Here is a 10,632-nt window from a genome sequence, read left to right on the forward strand (position 1 = left end):
AATATATTCTATTGATAGTTTATTGTGTAATAGAAGATAAATATTTTGTTTGTTATTTTATACTAGAGTTTATCTACTTTTATGGGGAGTATATTTCTATTTTAAAAATGATACGCTAGTGATACATTGTGATGTTCTAGTTGATATTATTATAAATTATTAAAGATACAATTCCTTGTAGTTCACATATCTCAATGATCTTCAATTTTTTTTTCAAAATGGTAGTTTATTATGTATAGGCTTAGACTATTATTGAATGGTAGATCAATTTTTCACTATAAATGATCAAAACACCTTAATTGTATCCATGGTAATAACACTTGGATTTCCTTACTTTGTTTTAACTATGGTGCTATAGAAATTTAGTGAAGGAGAGAAGTAATTTCAAGCTTTCCACGCTATTATTTTTACTAGCAAAAGAAAATAATAGTCATACACATGGTATTAATAGAAAAATCAATATTTCTAACATCTATATGGTGTTATTTGCAAATATAAGAATAGCTAAAATCATTTAAGTATTCTAAATGAAGTTAAGAACAATATACAACATAATCAACACAAATCTTTGGGTTTGTGTTTATTGTATTTGTCACTAAATATTATATGAGACTTATCATCCTCCATTTAAGTATCTTTCATACTCATCATTTAGCTAATTTAGGAATCAATATATGAGCATATTAGCATGCGTTGCACTCCTCTTTGTGCATAAACTCACTAAGTGAATACAAACCTCTATTGTGGAAGCTATGAAGAAAATATATATTGAAATTTATAAGATGGTTGTAAATAGTCTCATGGTTCCTTCTATATGAATAAATACATATCAGATATTAATAAATATAGATAATTATACAACAACAATAATAATGAAAATCAACTACTCTAACTTATCTAGAACTAATACTATGCATTGTAGAATGCCAATAGATGAGAGCTTTGAACCCCATATAGATCCTTCTATAAGCCATGTATTCTACCTTGACACCCTCTATTATGCTAATACAATAATAATGAGAGAAATTGTTAGCTTAAGTCAATTAAGAAGTTTAAATAGTGAATATATAAGAAATGTAAAGTAAAATAATTAATGGTGAATTAATTCTTGTACTTAGACTATCATAATTAATAATAGATATAGACAAGTTGGAGAAAACAATGCTATAGTATCATTCATTATGTTGATTAACATTCCACCTATTCCCATCAGTTATATATAGACCTAGAGGTACACTGATAAAGAAACAAGTATTTAGAAGTATCAAGCATACAACATTTCAAACGCCTTTCCACAAACATAATAATGTATCTCCTTAAGCATTCATGTTAAACATTTATTATTTTGCCCTATATTTTCATCTCTCACCATCACCTCTGAAATGCCCCAACATGTAACCCTTCAAACAAATAACTCACTAGACATAAATTTGGTACAAAGTTTTTATTATTTAATATTAGATGTGCATAATTTCACATGAATGTGAAAGTAAGATAACTTATGCCCTAATATAAAGCTAACTTATTTTTACATAGAATTATTCATACATGATCAAACATTAAATAAAAATTACATTTATCCATCTAAACTTTTTCAAAGATCCTGAAGACAAGATTACTTTAAACAATATTGATTGCACTACTAGGTTAGATCAGTGCATTCACTATAACGTCCAAATTATATAATCTACAAGTTAAAGTTACATTTGATTTACATCATTAAACTTGATAGATATAATATATCATATTTCTTTCCATGTTCAACTAATAATGGTTATGGTTACACACTTGAACATCACTACCTTCCTATTTCATAGAGACCACTATGTCCAATACTTCTAATTAGGCATATTCTAACCCATTAGGTGCAACACATTAGATACACGATCATAAAAAAATACTTCATTAATATCCTAGCAATGCAAATCTTTACATAGGGATTAATGATGCATTATTACATGCATAATTACCTCCTTGATTAACTCCTCAATCATAAAAAAACTCTTCTAGCTCAGCAAAAATGATTTATGTAAGATTTTGTACCATTCCAAATATATATACAAAAGTGTTTAAATTGACTTATATACCTTCTTGATATTTTCTCATGCTTGGTCTTCATGTTATTCCGTGACACATATTGTTCTCGACTTCTACCATTTGGCTCGATCTCTGTAGCACTCGACTCATGTTTTGCATCTTGTAAATAATATTCAATTGGGGTGCACGGAGTATACAAAACTCTTTAAAAAAATAGATGGTGCAATTTGATAATGATGGGCATTGTGTTGTCACAATTAGTCTTCAAAGTTTCGAGGACCTGCTTCTCAATCTCTATCTTGGCTGCTAGATTTATCATTTTATCAACAATAAATAACTCATCTCTAATATGACACTCTTCATGTAATAGTTTTGACTACTTCCCCTTCAAAAAATTGATCTATGTATAATAAACTAAGTTGGAACTTGGATCCATGGTCAATGATTTGTTATCTTTCTGAAGATCAACATCTATCTTGTCCATTCTCTCCCTTATAGTCTTACTATATGAGGGGATATCATTACATAATTTGTGTAAGACCCCTCCTTGTATGTACTTATTTAAATTTCAATTAAAATTTTATGGTTTAGGTATCCTAATGGGAAATGAAATCAATTGATATGTTCATGTTTTAATACTCCATGATTTGAGACTTACTACATTATCTCGATTGCTTAAACATTAATTTGCACTAATGATGATGCAAGGTGTTTTCACCTTACAATGATGATGTTGATTATGATTATATGCATTCAGATAGTTTAGTATGCCCTATTGATGATGTTTATGATGCTTAGGTGTATGCGTGCCTAATGATGATTATTCTAGTATTTTAATTCAAATTGATGAATACATTATGTTATATTGATTATGAAATTACTGATGATTAAATGTGTGCATAAATGAGAAAGGATTATTTAAATGAAAGTTTGATGTTTTGATCAATGTGATTATGCAATTTGGTTTAAATATATGAACACAATGTTATCGAACTATTGGTATGTGAATTGAGTGTGCAAGATTATTAACCAAGGAATTTATTGAAGAATCAATAATTGACCCTATGTTCAATATATGAAACTAAGGTTGAGTCTAATGAAAAGACACAGACCTCGTTGTTTTGTATTTTAATTGTATTGTAATCTGAGTGTGCATGTCATTCGGTATTTTGTAAGATGTTGAATGTTACGTAATAATGAATCTTATAGTGTCACTTAACACTCATAATACATATATGTGTATCAACATGTCAATTAGGGTTATCAAAGTAACTTGTTACCCAAAGATTGATTAAGTTAGTAATCTAAGACTAATTAGTTGGTAACTTAGATTAATTACCCTAATTAGAGTTTAGTGGAAATGTGTCATTCTTAAGGTTTTAAAATATCAAAATTTTCAAGCCAATTATATAGGTCCTATAATGATCCTAGAGGACAAAATTAATGCAATCCAAGTGCCTAAGGGGTATGTGTATGGGTTGGGGATATTTTCCACCCTTCTAGATCCTTTTGTTGACTTTTATGACCCCCTAAATATCTCATTTTCCCTTTAGTGCGAAAATTGAACATTTCCTTGAGGTTTTCCAAGTTTACACTTCTCCTTTAAAGTTGTCTTAATGGTAGGATCAAGTGGGAAGACCCTAGAAGGCTTAAGTCAAGTCTAGAGTTATTTTCATTTTAGGTGGGTAAGTTTAGAAGCCTGTTTAGTTGGCATTTTGAGGGTTGAAGGGTGTTCACCCATTCTCTACATTTAGAGAGAGTCAAGCTTGGATTTGAAGAGGAAGAAGGATTAACTCTTCTCAAAAACTCCATTACCATAACCTTTATGAAGGTAGGATCCTTCATGGCCTTGTTCTTCATGCTTTATTTTTATTTTCTTAAGTAAACATCCTAGATGTGTGTGTATTTCGTGTGTGTGATGGAACTTGTGAGGGATGGGTTATTGTGGGTTTCTTATTTGTTTTCCTTCCATTTTTTCTATTTTTTTTTTTGTGGGGAAAAAATGTTAAGGGTGCGTTTGAATTACTCACCCTGGGATAGGGAAGAAGTGGCCATGTATGGGAGGAGGGCCTTAGTTGTACTATGGGCCAATGCATTATCTCTCCTTATGATGAGGAGAGGCAGAAAGTAGGGTGTTATAGGCTCCTACTTGTCAATACAAATCGCTTTATGTTTGGGGAGATGAAGAGTGAAAGAACAAAAGTTCTTTGTGATTGTAAGCCTCAGAAGAGGAATATGTTTGGTGTTGTCATTGACATCTCCTACCTTGAAAAAATCCACCTTCTCCCTAGTCTTGGTTCAATATGAAACCTATTGTGAAAACCCGGGATGAGATTAGTTGATTGAATGTGTCTATGTGTTGAATTTGATTGTCATCTGGTCAGTTTCAATTCTCCATTGTTATCTTTATGTAAATTTTTTAATTTCTTAGTTGATACCTTGATATGGAGCAAAACTGGATTCACAGTTTTTGGTGCTCTTGATTCCATTTATGGAGACTTCTTGTTAAGAAATATGATCCTAATGTATAATTCATTGCTAACTTTATATTTGTAATGACAAAGATATCAGGTTTTCTTCCTTGATTCTTTCCTAATTGAGTCTTTGAATGAGGGCTTTAATACAATATATATTAAGTGGCTAGCCCACTTATGTTTAGAAAAAAAAATAATAATTCATTTCTTACGACAGTCCTTGTACTCCTGAAAATTCAATTCTAAATGCAAAGTAAGAAATTTTATTATAGGTATTGATATTGTATGAAATAAGAAACTAAGTGATTAGGTGTTATTGAATTATAAATCATATCATGCTTTCAATTTAATTGCTTCACATAAGTTTGCATTGAAAACTCTTTACTTTTCTCTATGAAATATATGTTTTAATTCATTTCCTTCGAAAGTTCTCATTATAGATTATGGATATATGAGTTAATTAATTGATAGATGCAATAATTCATCTCTTAAATCATGTAATAAAATTAAGGTTCAATTTAAAGACGATAATCTTAATTGCATCCAAAAACCCTAGCTTGTATAAAGTTTATTAAATCAACGAATTTAACCTTAAGTTGCAATGCATATAAAACACATAAATTTCACATAAAATTAGGATTTAATATTTATGTCAATATACTCAAGGAAATACCCGAAGAAATAAATCCCTAGGAAAGAAATTTCTTGTTAAAAGATGGGAGCAAATGAGGAGACAAATAATCACATTTATTTGAAAGTTAAATGCTCTTGTGGAAAATACATTGAGTAAATCTTTAATTCAATCCAAAAAAGAGCAACAGAGAATATTCTTAAAAATATATTCTCTTAAATTCTTTTTAAATTTCAAATAAATAAAGAAACCAAATAAAAAAATAAGAAGAGAAATTTATATCTATACTACACTTACCTTATCCCCACAAACCCACCTAGAAAACTTTAATATTTACTCCCTCCCCATGTGTTTGAAAACCCCTTGCTGATGTCACCTTACCTTTTCAAGTTAGACACAACATATGAATGGGGAAGTAAGAAATTATTCTAAAACACTTAAAACAATACAAAAAAAACTTTACCTTGCAAAAATCTTAAACTTCCATCTCAATCACCTTAAATGCTATTGAAGCAGCCTTCCCATTGAGTTGTCCACCCTCCTTGGCCTTGGTGAAGCTCTTCTAACATTCCCCTTGCCATGTGTGAGTGGGCTTACATCATGGTTTTGACTTGGAGAAGGGACGTTTAAAAAGGGGGAAAGATAAATGTTTGTTTTAAAAGAAACTTCCAAACCTTTAACTACTTAAAAGACTCCACATTAAACCTTCATTCCATGACCCCATGTGTTTCAAGGAGAGGGAGGGGACAAGGCTACGACACCGGCTATGATGTAACTTATTTGCACTGGGCCCTTTCTCCCTTCGTATAGCTGCCGCTTCCTGACAGTAGGCTATGCTTCTAACAACAATTTTCAGTTTTACTTTAGTACTTTCAAAACAAATGCATCTCAAAATTCGTTCCTCTAAAATTAAGAGATAAAGTTTTTATTTTTCAATCAAAGTTATCTTGTAATATTAAAAAACATCATAATTCTTTTTAGAGTTTAAATGAAAAGTTTATTTTTTGTAATTTAATGTTTCTTGTTAATATTATATTTTATAAATATTTATAAGATGTTTTAATAAAATTTTATTTATGATTGAATTTTTTAAAAAAAATTATTAAATATATAAATCTAACTTTTGTTTTTATTATATAATAATAATTTCAAGTTTAATTTTAAACTTTAATGTTTATAAGCACTTCAAATTTTAAAGTTCGTATAATAGAATTATAGACAAAACAAAATTTAAGTCCTTTTTTTTTCAAATCGAAAAAATAATGATACAATCAAATTATGTAACATATTAACTTGTCATGAATAAAATAAAATTCAACATAATTTGAAAGATGGATAAAATATGATGTAAAAATAAAGATAAAGAAAAATATCAACATTTAAACTACAATATGAATAATTAGTAAGTGTATTAATAATTAAAATTTTGAAAGCAATAAATTCATAAATATGAAAATGTTAACATTATTAGTATAATTATATTTGTTTTCACTTTTCATTTTACTTACATTAATTTTTTTGTATCTTTTTAAAATTACTTAAAATATTTTTATTCTTAAATAATTAGATCTATAAGTATATTTATTTTATATAAATATAAATATATCTTTTTATTATTTAAAATCTAAACAATAATTATTTATCTTTTAATTAAAATGATTTGTGATTATTAAATTAGATTAGCTTTTATTCATTTAAAGTTACTTTTAACATATTTTATAACATATAATGCATACATCTCATTCAAATAAAATATATTTATTCATCTTATTTTAAAAAAAAAAATTAATTCTTTTACATAGTAATATATATAAATAAATTCAAAGTTTTATCAATTAAATCTATGAATTCAAATTAGGCAAGAGCCTACAGCACAGTGGTAAATTGTGAGCCTCTTATCGAAGAGGTCTTCGGTTCAAATCTACTCGCGATCATGCTTAATAAATAATAATAATTAATTACAACACATAACAATTAATCTTGGCTTCAGCCTCTTACCAATCAAAAAAATAAAATCTATGAATTCAAATTAATAATTTATATAAAAAAGATAATAAAAAAATTCAATTTTATTAGAATGAATATTATAATTTAATATTAAAATAAATATTTTTAAAATGTTAAAATAAAAAATTTGTTAACAACGAGAATGTTTTTTTATTGAAGTTAAAATAAAAAAATCAAATCTTATTGTCTCATTTAATTTTCACTTGAGAAATTTTGAGATACACTTTTCCCTAAATGTATGAATTACAGTTGTTGTCAGAAGTCGAGCATAGTGTTAGGTAGCAACAATAATACAGAGGGAGAAGGGGTCTGATGCAAATAAGTTGCACCCTAGTCGGTGCCCAAGGCTATTGCCTTTGCGATGAAATGCATACCTAGGGCAGCATGTCTAGACCTTGGAGGCTGCCCCATGTTTGGGAAAGTATTAGTTAAGTTGGCAGGTTGCCAAGTGGATTGGGGTAGGACGTAGTTGAAAGTAGGATTAGTTAAAGTAAAAAGGATTAGTACGTTAGTAAAGAGTAGTTAGGTGATTGTTATTAAGTTAAGTAGGTTTAGTTAGGAATAAATTAAAGTGGTAAATGTTAAGATGGAATGTGATTTAAAACAAGGATTATGTTTAAGAGTTTGTTAAGTAGGAATTAGAAAGGTAATTTAGTAGGGTTAAGGATAAGTTAGATTAGGATTTTTTTATGAGTGATTAGGTTAGAGGTTAGTATTTATTATTTAATGAATTTAATAATTTATTTTAGAGTTAGTGAACTTGATTTAATATCATATGAAAGTTTTTTTAGATAAGGGTTTCTTTTGTTTAATTAAATAAATGGTTTTGAATAAACTAGTGCTAGTAAAAGACTAATGGCTTGTAAATTTAAGGGGACTAAGTTAGTTTAGAAATTAAGAAAACACAACTTGATTTATCATTTTAATGATTTGGTGGTGATGTTAGAATAGTGTTTCATGTTGCATTTGAAAGTTAGTTTGTTAAAGTTAGTGGTTATTCAATGGGTCGAGTTATAGAAGGGTCATGGGTTAGAGATAAATAGTACTAGGAGTATGAAAGAGAAGAAGTATTTTATATAGGTATTACATTGGGTTATAATTTTATAATCTGGATTTAGATATTTCAACATTATTAAGACGATATTTAAATGATAATAATTAGGTATAGGGTGCTCAAGCTAGTAGTTTGGCTAACAAAAGATGTTAAATGTTGAGAGTGTTATAGATTGTAGTTGACTAGATAACTTGATAAGATGAGTCGGTTATGATAGAAGATGAGTTAGATGTTCTAAATAGTTTAATGATAAATAATTAATGTTTTTTGTTTATTAGTTCTAATTAGGTTTTGATAATATCCATAATTAAGTATTAGTATGTTATGATAGATTAACCCTTAAATGCAAAATCAAATTCTCCTAAAGATTGACCTAGTATAATAAAATAAGGAATAGTATCATAATTGATTTAAGAACTGTTACCAAAATTTCACACATGCTGAATTTTACTTCAAGTAACATCATAGAAAGAGTTGCAAAAGGAAATGCACATTTTCTATTCTTTCAATTTCATCATTTTTGCAATCATATATAATCATGAGCAAAGAAATACAAATGTTCATTGTATAGATAATCACTAATATGTACAATTCTCATTTTTACATGTAAATGAAACAAATTAATGTGCTAAATGGAGAAAGTCTCACACAAGCCGTGAGGATAACTGATTAACTTTCTTTCATTAAGAAATACACTAACAGATAAATATATACATGAAAGAAATAGGAATAGAGATAACCAGTCATTGCCTGTTGCTTTGATTGGTTATGATTTCTTTTCCTACCACACTTATCCAGCTTCGAGCTCCATGGTCCCCAACAGCTGAAAAAAAAAAAAAAAAAACATAAGGCAACTAATGTTAGATCCCGAGGGATCTAAGCAATGATTACCTACCTCTACGACTATATTTTCTATCTGTCAATGCATTCCGTCATGAAAGAAAACAAACAATGATATTGGCATTTAATGCTAAAAAGAAATAAAACCATTTGTGAGTGTCACGAGCCCATGCTCGAACCTCATAAGATATGAAACAACATAGAAAAGATGAACAGACTAACAAATCTGCATTATAAAGTTATTATGAACATGTGCAACATGAAAATGGGCATCCTCAGTCAAGATATAAGTTATTTTGAGACAGATGCAAATGTTAGCAAAAAAGAGAGAGGACAATGTGAGATCAGTTTCATTCTTTCTTCTTCTATCATATGCAGACTCAATAGATGTTGTTCTGATGATTTTGGGTCAGCTAGTGGCATTGACACAGAGACTGTGAGAGTTCTGGCATTGCGAGGAGCTCGAGTATTCATGCCTACTAGAAATGTGGAGAATGAAAATAGGGTAAAGGAAGCCCTTCTCAAGGAAAACCCTACAGCTAAAGTGGACGTTATGGAGCTTGATGTCAGTTCCCTCAAGTCTGTTTACAAATTTGCAGTGTCCTTCAAGTCACTAAATCAGCTATTAAATATCCTTATAAATAATGCTGGAATCATGGCTTGCCCTTTCCAACTTTATGAGGATGGCATAGAGCTTCAGTTTGCAACCAATCATCTAGGTAGTGGTGGAAGGAAAGTGAAAAAGGAAGTTGCAGAGCCATCCTAGATGTGAATTTCCATCCTTCTAAATTACAAATTATGATCTTAGGCCACTTCTTAGTGAAAAATCTTTTGTTGGAAAAGCTTAAGGCCACAGCTAAAGAGATTGGAATTCAGGGGAGAATTATAAATGTTTCCTCTACTGCTCATAGAAGGGCACCTAAAGAGGGTATTAAATTTGATAAGATTAACGACAAATCGAGTTATTCACCTTTTCAAGCTTATGGGTAGTCAAAGCTTGCAAACATCTTACATGCAAATGAACTTGCAAGACGTCTTGAAGATGAAGAAGCCAATGTAACAGTCAATTCTTTGCATCTAGGAGTGATACCAACTAATATCATCCATCATATGAAAATGCTAACTTTTCCTGCTACTTTGGTGAAGTTTTTATTGAAAAGCATACCACAAGGTGCAGCTACTACTTGTTATTTGGCTCTGCATCCTAATTTGAATGGAATAAGCAGGAAATACTTTTATGATTGTGAAGAGGCAAAATTGACTTCGAATGCTACTAATCTTGCATTGGCAAGAAAACTATGGGATTTTAGAGAGAATCTTGTGTCAGAAGTTTCATTTACTGATTGAGCATTTTGAGTTTGAGGACATTCTTTGTATCAGATTCTTATGTCTCAACTGAATGATAATTGCTACAATGCAAGAGCTAAAACTCATTCATATACAAGGATGACTTTCATAGGCTATGTAGATTCCTTTAGTTCATTTTCATGGTAGAGATGTAACACAGATTTATTCCTCTGAGGCCACAAGAATCATCCAAGAGGTAGTATCTCAAATCAGAATAGTATTTGCATTCATAGGAGAGAAAA

General features: G+C 29.5%; 1 pseudogene; it reads left to right on the plus strand.

Moving 5' to 3' along the window:
* The first annotated feature begins 9,308 nt into the window (after window positions 1–9,308).
* LOC149558701 (short-chain dehydrogenase TIC 32, chloroplastic-like) lies at window positions 9,309–10,390 on the plus strand (annotated as a pseudogene).
* Window positions 10,391–10,632: the final 242 nt, after the last annotated feature.

Source organism: Cupressus sempervirens, chromosome 5 (assembly GCF_028749045.1).
Source record: "Cupressus sempervirens isolate cs-2001-9-10 chromosome 5, ASM2874904v1, whole genome shotgun sequence".
Lineage (NCBI taxonomy): Eukaryota > Viridiplantae > Streptophyta > Pinopsida > Cupressales > Cupressaceae > Cupressus > Cupressus sempervirens.